A 17,650-nucleotide genomic window follows, 5' to 3' on the forward strand; every position below is an offset into this window, starting at 1 on the left:
AGAGAGGAAGGGAGAGGAATAGAGAGTTAGAAACATCAATGAGAAAGAAACATCGATCAGCCACCTCCTGCACACCCCCTACTGGGGATGTGCCCGCAACCAAGGTCCATGTCCTTGACTGGAATCAAACCTGGGACCCTTCAGTCCGCAGGCCGATGCTCTATCCACTGAGCCAAACTCGTTAGGGCTGGTAAAGATTTTTTTAAATTATCTTCAAAATTTTATTTTAAGTGTGATAAGAAGCCAGCTATTGGAGGGCAGAGAGTGAGAGAATCTAATTATCTTATTCATATTTTAAAGAATTACCCTGGTTGTTGTACAGAAATTTATATGGGGCAAAAATATATATATATGGGCATCAGTAGGAGGCTATTTCGGTAATCTAAGTGAAAGATGATGGTGGGTTGGCCTAAGGTATTAATGAAGAAATGAGGAGATAATGATTCAGACAGAGTATATGGTTTGAAGGTACAGTCAACAACATTTGTTAATTGATTGGATGAAAAAATAGTAATCAAGAAATGGTCTAAGGTTTGAGACTTGAGCAATTGCACTGAGAATGATCTTACAAAACAAACAAAAATAACCCCTGTGTTTATCGTTTCTCATTTGCATTTATTTTGATTATTGAAGATTGAGTTTTTTCCATCTTTATTGGCCATTTTTATTTCCTCTAATGAGGCATTTCACTATTTTCTGGTTTTCCTCCTACCTCTCAGACTTTATTCTCACTTGCTCTCTTTTGAAGACTCCTCTTATTTCACCATCCTCTTAAGTTCAACATTTCTCATGATCTCATCTTTGCTTCTCTTACTCTGCTCTCTAGGTGAACTCACCTTCCTATTGCTATGATTTCAACTACTACATTGACTAATGACACAGAGATCTCTACCTCCAGACCTGATCTGCAGATCTGTAATTTCTATCTGTCACAAATCCTCTCCATCTGGATGTCTTAATGGTATCTCACATTAAATAAATCCAAACCTGACCTCATTATCCCCACCAAAATGGATTTTTTCTTCTATGTTCCTTATATTGCTTAATGGCATTACCTAATTTACCAAACCAAAAGCCTCAGTCACTCCTATCTCTCCCTCGTGCTCTATATGTAATCAATCCCCAAGCCCCACTGGTGCTAACTTATGAGTGGCTCTCAAATTTTCCCCTTCCTTTCCATCTTTACTGTCACTGCCTCTGGTTCATATCCTCATCTTTGGTAACAATTTCAACACAGCCTCTCAATGTCTAACTGCTACTACACTTACTCCACTTCAATCCACTCTTCATACAGATGTCACACAAAGCTGGTGAGCCAACACCCTTCCCCACTTTAAAGACCCTCATCTAATTCAATAGACTGCTATAAAGTAGTACATTATATAATTTTGGATAACATTAGAAAAACCACCATTCTCCAGTATAACTCTCCCATGCATGAAAACCCTAACACATTCATTCATTTAATAAATATGGTCTAAGCACCTTCTGTGTGTCAGGCACATAGAAGTAAAAATAAGACATTATCCCTGAACTCTGTTCCCCAGAACTGGATAGGAAATAAAATTCTGGGTTAGTACTCTCCATTGCTAATTTAGCCTTGCGTTCTTTCATAATCTTCTGCCATGTGGAATGCAGTTATCCATATTCTCTAAAAAAATTCCTAACTGTTCTTTAAAAGCCAATTCAAATGACATACCCTTTATGAAACCAGTAGTGCCCCATTGCATAGATTCGTGCACATCGAAGGGAAATTAATTAGTAGGTGGCCGGTGGGGTGGGACTGGGCAAGATGGGCCGGACATGCCCTGGAGCCAACCTTTTGTGGTCCCTCCTGGCTGGCCACACATGGGGTGGCACCGCAGCTTGAAGGGCATCTGCGGAGTGAGCGGGGTCCCTCCAGCATGTGGGGTCCCTCGGCCTGGCCTGCAGGGATTGGGCCAAAACCAGCTCTCCAACATCCCCCGAGGGGTCCTGGATTGCGAGAGGGTGGTTCTTGGGTGACACACCCCAAAATCAGGCTCCCTCCTCTCTGGTTCTGGGGTTCGTCACCTGAGAACCACCACTGCCAAGTCACCACAGCTCGGCAGCTCCTGCGTTGAGTATCTGCCCCCTGGTGTTCAGTGTGTGTCATACCTACCAGACGGTTGGACGTTTGGATGGTCACTTAGCCTTTTATACATATAGATACCTACCTTTGAGCTGCCAGAGGATTCTAAATATTCTTCTTCCAGAGCATCTGTTACATGATAAGAATATGTTTATATGTCTGCCTCCTCCACTAAATGGTTATGTTGTTTTTTTATGGCTTTTTATCTCTGGGTAAGCAGAGGAGTTTAAAAAGTTTTGGTGAATGAATGAATTAATGAATGAATTAACAAACAGATGAAGTTCTTTTCTTCATGAAGATTGTTTTATGATGCATAACCAAAACAGTGCAATACTAAAGTCTTTGGGGAGGGGGAGGTCAGTTCATGTATCTTGGGGTCTTTGTGGAAAACACCTGAGACTTCAAGACTCATTGCACCAGAGCTCTGTGTAAATGTTGACTCTTTTTCTGCCTTTTCAACAACAAAGCAGCCCCAAGGATTTTGCTAAATATCTATCACAGCTTTACACATTTTCTTAAACATCTTTTATTCCATGTTTTATAGAAATATATTGTTAAAATTTTCTCTATTTCATGTTAAATTACCCTTAAATATATTTCTCTTGCACTGAATTCTAATTGTTTACATTAAAATTACCTCATTTTCACAAGTTGTCCAATGTTTCATCAATGCAATATCTCAAACAGGAGAAAAGAACAAAACAATGAAAAAAAATGTAGCACCCTTTTGTTACACTTCATAGATTCACAACCAAAAATAAATGGTATCACACCTAAGTGTGGACATTTTACTAGACTAAATATGAAAGATAAATCACAAATGCACTAACATATAGATATGTGCACAGAGTAAATCTGTAATAAACAGAATCAACCCAGGAAATAGGTGTGTTATTTTAGCTCCTACCCAAGATAATTGAAAAAATGTATGAGCCAAAAACAATATAAAGAATAATATTTCACATTATACTTATAACTAGAAGCCCATTGCACGAATTCTTGCATGGGTGGGGTCCCTCAGCCTGTCTGGTGATCAGGGCCGATTGGGGCTTTCTCGCCCAGTCCTAATCAGGGCTGGCCAGCCTTGGGAAGGGACCACAGGAGTTTGGCTGTGGGAGCACACTGACCACCAGGGGGCAGCTCCTGCGTTGAGCGTCTGCCCCCTGGTGGTCAGTGCGCATCATAGCGACCGGTTGACTGATCTTAACGGTCACTTAGGCTTTTATATATATATAGATTATCTAGTACAGACAGAAAGAATTGGTCAGATTTAGAAAAATAATAAAAGTCATAGCCAGGTAGCTCAGCTGGTTAGAGAACTGTCCCCATATACCAGGTTGTGGGTTTGATCCCTGGTCAGGGCACCTACAAGCATCAACCAATGAATATATAAATAAGTGGAACAACAAATTGATGTTTCTCTAGCTCTTTCCTTTCCTCTCTGTCTAAAATCAGTAAATAATTTTAAAAGAAAAAAATTAATTAATCTCAATATTTCAGTGAATGGCCCAGAGCTTCCTTTCTCATAAACCTATATACTACCTCAAGTCTTGGAAACAGTTGAAATAAAGAAAAATGAAGGAAGGGAGGGAGGAAGGGCGAGAGTGAGGAAGGAAGAAATGAGAGTGATTTTATTGGTATTTCAAGGCACAAGAATCTTTTTAAGGCTAAGCGATAGGTATCAGTTAGCCAATCAACTGCATAGCCTTCTCCTTTAAGAAGTTACCAGATCTCATAAGTGAAATTAATACTATCTTTCCAAAAGGAATTTCTTATTTGACTTGCATAGTAATTCTGTCAATGCCTCCCTACATTGCTTAAAGCACTGCACACATAATGAGTCAAAATCACAAAAATATTTTTTTCAGGCACAGAATAAGCAAATAGGTGATATACTTGTATGTTTCCATAAATGATGCTTGCAAATCCATGTCAAAAATGTACATATACTTTTCAATAAATATTCCTTTAGAGAAAAATCCCATCCTCACATACATGAACACAAATGTATTCTTGGGCTAATAGAGCAGGAGATTGCACATCAATATCACTCAAATGCTTGCAATTAAGTAGAGCAGCTTTAAAAAAGAAAAACACTATTTAAAAGAGGGAGGTAATGCATACAGTATAAATTTAAGATGTTGATCAGAAACATTTTGACAGGAACTTAGTTAACTAGGAACATTTCAGGTCTAGAAGGCTTCCAGTCACTGTGTGGTTTTAGTGTATTTATACACCTCTATATTTAAGCACAGGTGGTAATTAGCAAGATTGAGACACCTTTAATAAGGCATCATCATAGGTGCAAAGAATGTGTAGCATAAGATGAGTTCATTATCAATAACTTTCCTGAATTAATCATCTCTTAGGACATTTAATTTTAAATGTAACTGAAAAAAAAACCTGGATTATTGAGATAGGCCATCTGCGGTATCTTTTTCTAATTTCTCTGAACAACTAAAGTTTTCTTAAAATGTCTATATACAGCTGGGACACCAGGATTGCAATATCTAATAAACCAATTGTCCATAATCTGGCACCTTCTCTTTGACAGGTGTCTAAACCAGATAGAGGCATTAGAAGTAATATAAACACTTAAAATCAACTAATTATGCAAAACAATACAACTGGGAAATTTTCTCCTTTACCTTAACTAGTGATCAAATTTTCCCTGAAGTATGCAAACTAATAGCAATGTACTTCTTTTTTTAGCTGCTTTTAAAACCTTCATTTATCCAGGCAGCTAAAAATACTAAACTGTGATTCTAAACATTAAAATGAAAATGGATTTCCTTTGATGTAACCATATAGGGATTCTACTAAAAGTTAATTCCTCCCCCCCACACACACACATCTGCATCAGCATTCTGAATATTTACACCACCACTTATCTAAATAGAAAAACTGAAAAATAAATATTTAGTAATTTCTAAAGGAAAACTGAGACTATAAATCCAGAACATCATTTGAATGAACAGTCAAAATTCACCGATCAGGTATTTGGAAACCTGCAGACGACTGACTGATTTTTTTTTTCATTGTACATCCAAATGCCAAGCATCTGCTGAAAGGTTAGAGGAAATCGACATGACAAAGAGGATAAAACACAGATAGATACTAGGAAATCTACATGTTCAACAATAATAATTGATAACTTCTTTCATATTTTACTCAGATATCCTGGTACTACATAGATATAGCTCAAGTAATAAAAATAACCCAATTAACTAAATATTTATGCAATTGAATACCCAAAAACTGGATACTGATGTCAATATTCCCTAAAATGTAAAAATAAAAATATAATTTTCTTAAACCTTTAAATCACTACTTCATTCTATCTTTAATAATTCCATCTGGGATATTTATAATTTGAAATTCTAGTCACTTTCAAATAGAAAAATATCTGGTGACTAAAATCCTTTCTGGGAATCACTCTTTCTTAGCCATAATATAGAAATTTGTACACAACTATAAATTTACAGAAAAAAATATTAGTTTCTTGAGATCCATAGCTGATAATATTACAAAGGGTTTAACATTGACTGCAATTCAGCTTGTAATTCCAAAATTCCATTTTGTAAGGTTTAATCAGCCACAAAAATGTTAAAACAGCCCTTGTTGGTGTGGCTCAGTTGGTTGCAGCATGGGCCCCTACACTAAAAGGTGGCAGGTTCAATTTCAGGTCAGGGCACATACTCAGGTTTCGGGTTCCATCCCTGGTCAGGGCATATACAGGAGGCAACCAATCTATGTTTCTCTCTCACAGCAATAGCAATCTCTCTCTCTCTCTCTCTCTCTCTCTCTTTCTCTCACACACACACATTCTCTCTCTCCCCATCTCTCCCCCTTCCTCTCTCTAAAATCAAATAAATAAAAAATAAAAAGTTAGAACCGAATATGAGAAACATTAAAAGGCAATTTCCTCATTATCAACTACTTATCAACTGACAACTTTAGTCAATTGAAATTAAAACAATCAGTATGCTTTATGGTGACAAGTAAAATGAGTGTCTTACAGATTTTAAAGAAATATATTCAAATCCATTTGGTCTCTGCAACAAAAATGTGGGGCATATGTAGTTTAATACAATTATTTTTATGTCTGAAAAGGAAAAATAACCAATCCTACCAGAAAATTCAAACATCATTTATACTTTATTGTGATCACTAACTAGGCTTCCTCAAAGTCTACGGAATCATAATATGAAAGAATATATTTTTTCAATGACATAGCTATTATGAAACTATTTACAGCTATGAATATCCTCATAGAACAAAAATGCTCTGTAGCATATATAAATACCAATAGGAATGCACAAATCAAACCTCTATTTCTGTGATTATTTTTAAAAGAACTGCTTGAGTAGGGACAAAGAGGGTTGCAGTAAAATTCTCAGGAAAATGACAAAGATGGTACTGATTTTTGTTCTGCTTAATCATTTGTTGCTTGCAAATTCAATTCCCCAGCCTTTTACAGTTACTTTCAGGGACCAACAGGCTGGCATGAAATTAAATTAACAAGCAGGTTCCCATCCTGAATTAGTGACTCGCAGCTGTCTGTCCCGTCTAGTTTCCATGGCAGTAGAAGAATCGGTAGAAAATGAGGTGCAGGAAATTGTAAGAAGCCAACATATCAAACTCTTTAAGTTGATTTCTTTCAACCGATGAATAAGTACCGGGGGAGAAGGGGGGAGGCAGAATTGAAGTTAAAGTTCTTAATTTCCTGGATTGTTGAAAAGGCCAGTGTGTTTTTGTTTCTGTAACTGCTGAGGGATATGAGCAACATCCCTTATACATATCATACAAAGCCGTAGATTCAGGATGACATTTAGTTCATTCGGTATTTTATAGTAAACCAAGAGTGTTTAAGATACTCTGCATGTTTTAAAGTGTTCCATTTTATTTTTTCTTTCTTTTTTTGACAGAGGTATTAAAATTCGTCAGCCTGTTAAATGATTCCAAAACATCCAGAGACTAAGTAAAAAATTCTCTCAACCAACCAGATGTTTGTTTGCATCAACCCAAACAGCTGGATGGTTGACGGAACTTTTCACTCACATATTTGGGCATCACCTAGATACAGCCATAGAGATCTGTCATAACTACCCAGAAAAAACATATTAATCTTGGCATATACCTACCATAAACAATGATATTAAGGCTCCAGGTATGAGCTTCACAGAGGGTGATCCACTGATACAAAAAGAGATTATTTAACACATTTTCTTGTGTCCATTTCCCAATTAATGTCTCCACGCATACAGTTAGAGTAGGATGGGGATGGAGAACCCAATATTTCAAAATCATTACATCACATTGCTAACATCATCCAAGAGGTAGTGGTTAGTTGGCATATATGCATGTTTCACCATATGCTATTGTTTACCTAAAGTGGAGGCTTGGACAGGAAGTAAAATTCAGAATTTTTTTTAAGTTGTAAATCATCCAAGATTATAATTCCAGGTCTACAAATGAGTCCTGATGTTATATAATAACTTAAAAAGCTTTATTTATCAGAGTCTAAATTATTATTTTCAAAATATTAGGGATCCAACATCAACTGTGAAAATATTCACTATTTCCAATTAAAACCAGTTTGCTTTGACTATAGAAATGTTAGCAGTGCAATTATATATAAATATTTATTATATAATAATTTTCAGTTTATGGCATCATAGTCTAATTTCCTCAGCCCTTTTTCATGGGTTCCAAATGTAAGAAAATGTGTTGGTCTGGTTAAATTGTACCACAGTACATCTAGCAAACTACAAAAACTCTATACATCATATAAACTGTCAGAGTAGAATACTACATACTGAAGAGACACTTATGGTTGGACCTTCAGGGTTGTTAGTAATAATCAAAAACTGTGTGAAACCTTTTATAGCATTCACTTGATCAAGCTAGCTGGTTCTATTTGATATTTACTTTCTCAGTTCTAAAAAAGTCAATGGAAAACAAAAAGGAGTAGAAATAATACATTATTAATCCAGATTTCAGAATGTTTCACCTTTTAGGGGAAGGGAAAATAATAGTAAGCTCCATTTAAAAGAGATTCTGATTGAATACTCAGAATATGCATATGATTTAAAGTAGTTATTGTATATGTGAACAGTTCTGAAATTTGATTCCTTTTAATTTTATTCTAATTAGCAGCAGCTATTTTTCCAGCTATGGATATATGCTATTGATCAGAATTGCTAAAAACAATCCCTTACGATATTCTTCATCACTTAATGTGCCTGTTGTTGTGCTTGTAACCCAGTTCAAACCTTTTTTCCAAATGGTAAATGATGGGAAATCTCTTTTTTTTTTTTGTCAATTATGCACAGACTACTACTTTTGAGGGTAAATTGACAGGAAATTAAATATATAATTTTAATAGAATTATACATGTTTTATATCTGATGCATGGCATTCTCATGAGATTGCTTCTAAGTGTATGTATGTGTTTGTGTGTATATAACAGAGAGAACAAATAGGAGAGTACTAAGAAAATATGTTTCCACTTTTAAAAATTAATCACTGAGTCAAGTATTCAAAGTACTGGTATTCTTTTGACCTCAGGTCAGTAGGTAAGTAAATAAACAAATAAATAAATCGCTTCTTTTGGAAACTTCGGGGAATTTATTAACCATAATCTATACCAAGCACTTGATAAATATACTTAAAGCTGAAAATGATGGACTTTCGGGAAAAGCAAGCTTCAAGCAAAAATGACATGAATTCTAACTGCTATCTGTAATACCGAATGGAATAAAAAAATTGTTATATTAATTAATATTGACCCTTCTTACCACTTCCAAGTTTTTAAAGCTGTCATGGAAAATAAAGTTCCACACTAAGCCTTCTGTTTTCAGAGGCAACATATCAAAAGTATATTTTGCAGTTTGAAATTTTAAAGTAATATTGTAATACCATACAGAATAAACTTGAATGTTTGTTCTGCTTCAGCACGAATCTTTGTATTAAAGGCATCAGAAAGGTACAATGGCTGTCAGCTTTATTTACACATATGATAGCTGAATTGAAACAATGAGGCCTTTAGGGTATTCTGACTTCCAATTAGGCCTTTGAATGAGATGATAGTTATGCATAATCTGATTTTACTTTTTCACATACAGGTTTGAATATTTGGAATCTCACTTAATCACCCTTATAGCACAATGATTCCACAAAGCATTCTTCCCCTCAGCCCCAATGTACAGTTTGTCAAGTGACATGACCGTTTCTTAATTTATAATTGGGACCTAGAACTAATGGTAAATAATTCATGTATTCAAAAAATGTTCATTTTCTACTATGTGCCTGGCATTGTTCAGGGACAAGACTCTATAAGTTTTATTGTGCAAATGCTAACATTTCTTCTTAGAGTTGTTTTCTAGAAACACCTGTTTTTCAAAAAAACATTCCAGGGGACAATCTGAAAACTTTTAAATAACATTTAGAGCATAGATTCATTTTAGAAATTACATGAACCCCTTTTCGAATGCATCTTGTGACTTTCTTTTGTTAGCAATAAAAGGTTCCAACATTACTTTGGCATACTTGAAAGCTCTTAAATACCCGTTAAAAACAACTTTGCAATAGTAAATTACTCAACACATCACCAAAACAAAGTCTTATGAACTTGGACAAAAATGGCAAAACTGGGATTCTGGTTTTCCAGTTATTTTAAGGGTCATGCTATGCCTTATGAAAATTCTTTTTTCCCCCACATTGCAAATATGAAGAGCAAGGGGTGGGGGTGAGCAAGCAAGCCAATGTTGGGTAATCATGGAGCAAAATGTTGGGTAATCATGGATCTCTTTTTAATTAAAAAAAATAATCTTTCCTTCTTAGACTCTGCTCTTTCTTGGCAGCACTGGAGTAACTTATGCTCCAAATTGAAAGTCTTTGGACTAAGAAGATGAACTAGGATATTTCAGCCGAAAGATAATAATAGAGAAGACATTTACAATGTCTTCCCCAAACAGGTTAAGAGTACAGATTGATTCTCACAGTATAGTGTACCTGGTTTGTTAATTTTAATCATAAAACAACCATCTAAAATTCAAGGAAGCTGTCTATGACCCTTATCAAAAATGCGATCAATTAAACGCTAATCTAACAGTACCTATTAGAGTCCACTGGGGTGTTTCATTTCCCTTTGGTTTCTAAAACCGAATGGCTACTAATTTCCCTTCTGTGGAACCAGAAACTTCTTTTTCTATTTCTTCAGGTCACCTCAAATACACCTCCAGATTAACATCCCAAGGGAGAAAAAAACTGGAAAGTTCAGGACGTCTCCTAACCAATTGCTTCATATTGGAGATGTAGAATTTTTCTCCACATATTAGCATATCGCCAGTAGCAGAGATGCAGATCAGTTAAGCCCCAAGCTGCCGAGGGCAAGCTCGAGCTGCAAACCAGCCCGCGTCCCCGCCCCTACTCGCCCCGTGGCGAAATAGACGTCCAGACGGCATCTACTAGTGGAGTGAGATCGTCGGTCTCCGCAATTGTAAACAATCGGCTGCACTAGGTTCGGTGAATTGTTTAAATACACTCCTGACTGCAAACACATCCACTCACCAAATCACTCCAACAATCTCCCCTTCTCCACCTCTAGGAAAAAAGCATCCTGAAAATGAATTGGCAATCCACCGGTAGTGGCATGGAAGAGAGTGAGATTACATTTCCCCAGGCATGCCGAGAGGGTACTGGGCGCTTGGCAGGTGCGCTGGTCGTTGCTAGATTCCCGGGACCACGTTTCAGGAGGAAATGTGAAAATGCACAAACCCGCGCAGCTGAGCTCCTGGTTAAAGCCAACACCGACGGTTCCCAGGGCAGCAACTGCTGCGTAATGACTGCCTCTTTTGACAAAGATTGGGGTATAGGGAGGACGCTGCGGGTGCGGCCCCAGATGGCGCAGGTTAGGAGGTCCTGAAGTTCTCCCCCCTCCCCGAACCTGGGCTCCCCGGGTGAGATTCGAAGAGAAATTCAGAAGCAAACAGGTACTAAAGTGTGTCCTAGCCCCTAGGCATCTTCTGAGAGACAGCAGGAGCAGGACCCGAGTGGTCCAGCCCGGGGGCGGACGCTCCAGGTGGGAGAGATGCCCGAGAGAGGCGCCCCCTAGTCTCTTCTGGGACCAAGGACCCTGTCCCCCCGCGTCCAGGTCCACTTGTTAGAGCGCCTGGGATCTGCGAGAGAGCCCGGGCGAGGACACCCACCCCTTTCAGAACCGGACGAGTTGGTTGGCAAAAGTGTCGCCTGAGAAGCCCAGCGAGCCCTCGAAGGGCAGCGCCCCCAAAGCCCCCTTGAACTGCGAACGAGGCCGACCTCCCATCTGCCCCGGGTGGTCCCGAGCCCCCAGCCCTGCGGGACCAAAGAAAGGAGCAGAGGTTCTGCCACCTCGGGCAGGACTCCCAGAGCGGACACAGCTCGCTGCTCACAGCCTGGAGCTACCAATCCGCCGCCCGCAGCCTAGGGGCGAAGTTCGCCTGGAGTCCTTAGGTTGGGAGGGGGGGCGAGTCAGATGGAGAAACGCACCTACCTAGTCCAGGCGCAAGTTTCGGTGTCGTCCCCAGGTGCGGTCCCCCGCCCTCTTGCCAGGTGCTCAGCCCCGCCGGCCGCTGCCTGCGCCCGGGACTTCAGGCTTCTCAGCCGGTTCCTGCGGGAAAGGACTGTAAATCCACATTACTGTTCGAGCTGCCACTCGCGCCCCCCCATGGCTCTCCTCCGGCCGGGGGCAGTGGTGCTCTCAGCCGGCAGCTGCCGAGGGCAGGGACGGAACCTGGCTATCACCACGCCTGTGGACGCCCGCTGCCAAGAGGGTGCTTGCGCCCGGGGTCGTACGTGTGTGCGAGAGTGTGTATACGCGTGTGTGTCCGTGAAAGAGAGAGTGTGCGTGTGTGTGCGAGCAGATGGGGTGAGCTTAGCCCCCGGGGCACTCGGAGGTGAACTCCGGGCAAAGCCGGAGCCTGCAGCGCTCTGGGGTGCAGGGCGTCTGCACCGCTGATGGCTGCGTTGATGTTGCCGTGGCCGCCGCCGCCGCGCTCTAAGGCTGGTCGCGGTGGTGCAAAAAAATGTTTCTCCGCTACTCGAGACCAAAAAACCTGCCCTGTCTACTGAGCATGCCCGGTTTGACAGCTCCACAGCCGAGGGTTTTTTTGTGTGTGGGTTTTTTTTTTTTTTTTTTTTTGGTATGTTGTGTTTTTTTTTTTTTTTTTTTTTTCCCCTTTTCCCTTTTCCCCAAGACTCCAGGTTTTAGCCGCAGCTGAGATAGGGCGAGGGAGAAAGAGGAGGAGGATTGAGGGAGCAGGTAGCGGGCTGAGGAAGGGAAGTCGAAATTAGAAAAATCTGGGTGTTAGAAGGTGGAGACAGGGAAGGAGAAAGCTGAGTATGAGAGCAGAGGAAGGAATATGGATCAACAAAATTTAGATTTAGTACCACAATGAGTACCTGGCCACGAGACTCTCGACCAGCTTGTATTATTTTTCCCCAAGGGTTAGGTGGGGTTGGGGTGTCGGAGGAGTGTTTGTCATCCCCTAGATCAACCTGGGACGGTGTTTCATACACTAACGCACGTGCACACATACCACACACAAAGGAGTGCTATTACTGCTCCATGTGTAAAACCTCAGGACTGACTTAGAAGGAATGCCAAGTCTCTTGCCAGTATAACTTTGGCAAAAAGAAAAAAGCGAAGGAGAGAGATTTGTTGGGGTTCCTCCTTTTCCACTCTCTCCGCCTTCCAGAACGTCCAAGCCTGTGGCTGCAGTGCATTAAGTGACCCGCAAGCTCTGGTATAGGTGTGTGAGAGAGCACTGCTGACTGCCTCCCGCTGACAGTGAGATCCCAGCGCGCCAAGGCCGGCCACACGCAGCCTCCTGGCAGCGAGTCAAGTCAGCACTTACAATGTCCGTCTGGAGGGTGGCCCAGTGCTCTAGCTCCTGCCTAGCCTGGCCGCCCAGTTCCCTGAGCTCCCCAACCGGCTCCGCCCCTCACCCAGCCGGGCAAGAGGGCACGTACCCGGGCGAACCCAGCACGCTGCCCCAAGCCCTGGATACCCTCCCTTTCCACCCTCTTCAGCTTCCACGAAAAAGCGGAAAAGCGGAATCTTCATGCCCCTAAACTCGCTCTGGGAGCCTTAGGAGTCCTATTGGGCATGCTCAGGACTTGGAACGCCAGGCTTGGAGGAACTACTCCAGCCTCCAACATCTGCACGTCTGGGCCAGATGTGAGTCTGAAGCATGAGGCGTTGGCGCCCTATTGGAGTTTGGCTCCGGTTCCAGGAAGGGCGGCGGCGACGCCCACAATCTCCTTCTCCTTCCCGGCTTCCGGGGGAGAGCCAGACCGCGGGAGATACCAAGTGCCGAGCCAGGGGAGCTGCACCAACTGGAGAAATCCGAGTCTTGGGTCCTCCCAAACCACCCCACGCCCCGCCCCAGCGCCACCCGAGCCATACACAGGTAGGGGGCGCGCTGCGCAGAGCAGCAAAGAGCCCCGCGTGTGTTCTTGGGGACAGCTAACCTCTCTAGGTAAAGAAAAGAGAGCGCGAAGAGTCGAACCTTCTTTGGGAGAAAGACGTTTATTGATGGTTTTCTTGAGTGAAGAAAGCAGGGCGCGTGTGCATGTGTATGTGTGTGTGCACGCACGTTTGTAATTTTTCTCCGCAAGAGCAGGGACAGGAAAGCGTCGGGCTATGGCCGAGCTGAGAGCCCGCTAGGGGTTGCAATTAGGCACATTTGGAGTCTTAGCTGGCGCTAATTACCGGGAAGAGTTGCTCGCGGCTGTGGTGGGCGCGCACCAAAGGTTCCAGCTGCTCTCCACCCTGGGTGGTGGCAGCTGCGGCGCGAGGACGGCTTCGGGCTGAATGGTCTCTTAGCTCCAGAGCTGGGGGCCCGGATTTGGTTTCCGAAAGAGGGTGACGCCAGGGGGATATCTCGGAACCGTGTGTTCCCATCTTTCTGGCTTTTGGTACAAGTATTTGCAAAGAGGGAGCACTGTAAACCTCACACCTCTGAAGGTTAGAAATGTACCGAGCTAAGCACTCTCAAATCACGTTTATTCCCATCGACCCCTTTCCAACACTGCCTTCAGCTCCAGGAATCCAAAGGATTCCTGCCGCTCACCATCACCCCACCTCCTACCCCCACCCCACAGCAACAAAGAAACAAAAGAAAACAACCGGACTCAGTAGGGGGATAGCAACTGCTTCCAAAACATTCTCTCTTTGGGGCTGTTGAAAAAGCAATGGGGAAGGGGATGGCTATAAAACCTGTGTCTTGCCACCAATATGTAAATGAACCTTAATAAAACCCACTACCTTTATCCAAAACAAAACAAAAACGTGTGTGTATCTTTTAATCCTAAATAAAAGATTCCTCTTTAAGAACTACCGGAACCATGAACTGTGGAGGGAAAATACTTTCAGGATACATCCTCAATTCCCACATAAGAATTCTGAAAGGAGGAAAAGAAACATCTGGCTAGTCACTTCTCCAGTGACTGGAAAACACTGACGTCTAAGGAAATTCTGTAACCAACGATTAAGGAAAACAGCTCATTAATGAAATGGGAATTCAGGCAGAATGGCACACGAACAAACCATAACAGCCATAGAAATGAGATATAAGATTTAAAACCATGATCATCTCACTCTCATACTTGCTGTCTCTTTGTTACTTTTTTGGGTTTTTTTGTTTTTGGGTTGTTTTTTTTTTTTTAAGATACAGGGAGGAAGGGACAGTTGATGCCTAAGAATTTCATGAAAGAAAACTCAGCTTGTTTCTCTCCTGGCAATTCAGCAGTCGGTTTAATCATTAAAAAAAAAAAAAAAAAAAAAAAAAAAAAAACTCTCTCCTCTACCGCCTCCTCTTTATATTTTCTCTCATATTCTTCCCTCTCATTTTCCTCACTCATCTTCCACAGCTCCCTGGAGCCGTTAATTCATTTGGTCTGCATCTGTCTCCCTTTAGTTCTTTCAAAAATATTGTTTCCCTTTTTAATTCCAGCGTACAAAGGGCTCTGTCACTTTTCTCCTTTTCTGAAGAACTGATTTACAGCTTCTGGAGATCCACAGCCTGATACTATAGGTGGATTTCCTAAAGCATTTATTCAACTTTAGAGATTCCCTAGACACACTTATGCAACAGAAAATTGAACAATTCTCAAGTCGTTTTGCTCATGGCACCAATATTTGTATTTCAAAGGTGGATATAAGGAAGAAGGCACACTAAATTGCCAGTTTCAGAATGGCCAATGTAAACCAAAATATAACCAATTATGATGGAGCATGCGATCTGTATAGGACAGGTGCCCAGTTGCCTAGATTATTCAAATAATTTGCTAGGAATTTTAAAGGAGATATGCCTTTTCATTAACAAAGACCACACACATGAACTCATATACCCTTATATGTTTATCCCCAGAATCAGTGCAATTACAAAAAAAAAATCAATCCAGAAAATGATCTTGAAGCATCTACTACAGTGGTCGGCAAACTCATTAGTCAACAGAGCGGCAAACTGTGGCTCACGAGCCGCAGTTTGCCGACCACTGATCTACTATGTTCCAGGAACTGTGCCAGCACTGGAAATATGTAAAGAAATTGAGGTTTTAAAAAGCTAAGAGATGTTCAAGAATTTGTGAACATTTCAATAATCAAACAAGCATATATTGAGTGTCCATTACCATGTACCTAAAACAATAGAGTTATAGAAAACAATATTTAGATGTTCTGACCTTGGCATTTTTAAACATATTCATTTAATCCATAGGTTGTATTCTCTGCAAAGAATGCATAATGGGAAATATCACTTATTTCAATCTTGTTTCTAAGTACTTTCATAAGTAAGAGTGTAAGTACAGTAATATTAGAACATTAAAGTCAATAACAATCACATAAAGAAAATCAACATGAACCATCTAAAATTAAGTTTTGTTTGTTTGCTTGTCTAATGGGAAGATGTTTTCAAAGGCACACTTTCAAAATGTACTTGTGGTGGTGAACCATTATTTCCTACTAGAGGCCCGGTGCAGGAAATTCGTGCATGGGGGGCCCCGGTGTCCCTCAGCCCAGCCTGCACCCTCTCCAATCTGGGACCCCTCAAGGGATGTCTGATTGCCTGTTTAGGCCTGATCCCGGTAGGATCGGGCCTAAACGGGCAGTCGGACATCCCTCTCACGATCCAGGACTGCTGGCTCCCAACTGCTCACCTGCCTGCCTTCCTGATTGCCCTTAACCGCTTCTGCCTGCCAGCCTGATCACCCCCTAATCACTCTCCTGACAGACTGATTGATGCCTAACTGCTCCCCTGCCAGCCTGTTTGCCCCTAACTGCCCTCCCCTGAAGGCCTGGTCACCCCTAACTGCCCTCCCCTGCAGGCTTGATCGCCCCCAACTGCCCTCCCTTGCAGGCCTGGTCCCTCCCAACTGCCCTCCCCTGCTGGCCATCTTGTGGTGGCCATCTTGTATCCACATGGGGGCAGCCATCTTTGACCACATGGGGGCAGCCATCTTGTGTGTTGGAGTGATGGTCAATTTGCATATTATTATTTTATTAGATAGGATAGAGGCCTGGTGCAAGGGTGGGGGGCGGCTAGTTTGCCCTGAAGGGTGTCCCAGATCAGGGTGGGGGTTCCCTTGGGGTGTGGGGTGGCCTGGGCGAGGGGCCTGTCGTGGTTTGCAGGCCGGCCACACCCCCCGGCGACCCAAGTGGAGGCCCTGGTATCTGGGATTTATTTATCTTCTATAATTGAAACTTTGTAGCCTTGAGCGGAGCCAAGCCTCCTGCTTGCTCCGTGGCGGCAGCCATTTTTGTTGGGATTTATTTATCTTCTATAATTGAAACTTTGTAGCCTTGAGTGGAGGCCTGGGCCAGCCAGGGTGTGCAGAAAGCTTGGCTTCCTCCATCGCCGGGGAAACCACCGCTTCCTGCTCACTCTGTGGCCACAGCCATCTTGGTTGGATTAATTTGCATACTTGCTCCTGATTGGCTGGTGGGTGTGGCTTGTGGGTGTAGTGGAGTGATGTTTAATTTGCATATTACTCTTTTATTAGATAGGATTGAAACTGATAACAATGTCATCCAGAGATCAGCTACCAGAAATTATGAATGGCACTATACCTTTTGGCTATAATGATTGGAAGCAGGAAAGGTAGCTTAATGATTTTCTACCCTAACAGTTTCCATAAACAGTGCTGTAAAAATTTCAGTCACCAGCTTGCTGCTAGGGAGTGCCCATTTCTAGCCAGCTATGGGCCCTCTGGGGAAAGCAGCCACATTGGAGAAAGCTCAATTGAGCCTGGATGTGAACAGTTGGTGGCCAGGATTCTGCATCCATCTGTTCAGAACAGAGACACATTATTTTTCACACACCCAAGTAAGGCTCAGGAGAACAAGTGACAAGCCAATTAAAGTCTTCTCTCTACCTATTCCTATTTAGTATCCAAATGGATATTGCGGATGCTTTTCTGGCTAGAGTTCTGAGAAGCAACAAACTTTTTTTTTTAACTTTCAACTTTAGCTAGTCACTTCATATTCCACATAGCAAG

The 17,650-nt window shown here is 41.8% G+C and overlaps 1 protein-coding gene across 1 annotated transcript in view; it reads right to left on the reverse strand.

The window, feature by feature from the left end:
• TENM1 (teneurin transmembrane protein 1) overlaps positions 1-12,151 on the reverse strand; it is a 1,003,294-nt gene extending 991,143 nt beyond the window's left edge. The window contains exon 1 of the mRNA XM_080653537.1: positions 11,646-12,151. The gene's annotated coding sequence lies outside the window, so the exon portion shown is untranslated. The remainder of the gene's footprint in view (positions 1-11,645) is intronic.
• Positions 12,152-17,650: the final 5,499 nt, after the last annotated feature.

The sequence above is a fragment of the Plecotus auritus genome (assembly GCF_963455305.1).
Source record: "Plecotus auritus genome assembly, chromosome: X".
In the NCBI taxonomy this organism is placed as follows: Eukaryota; Metazoa; Chordata; class Mammalia; order Chiroptera; family Vespertilionidae; genus Plecotus; species Plecotus auritus.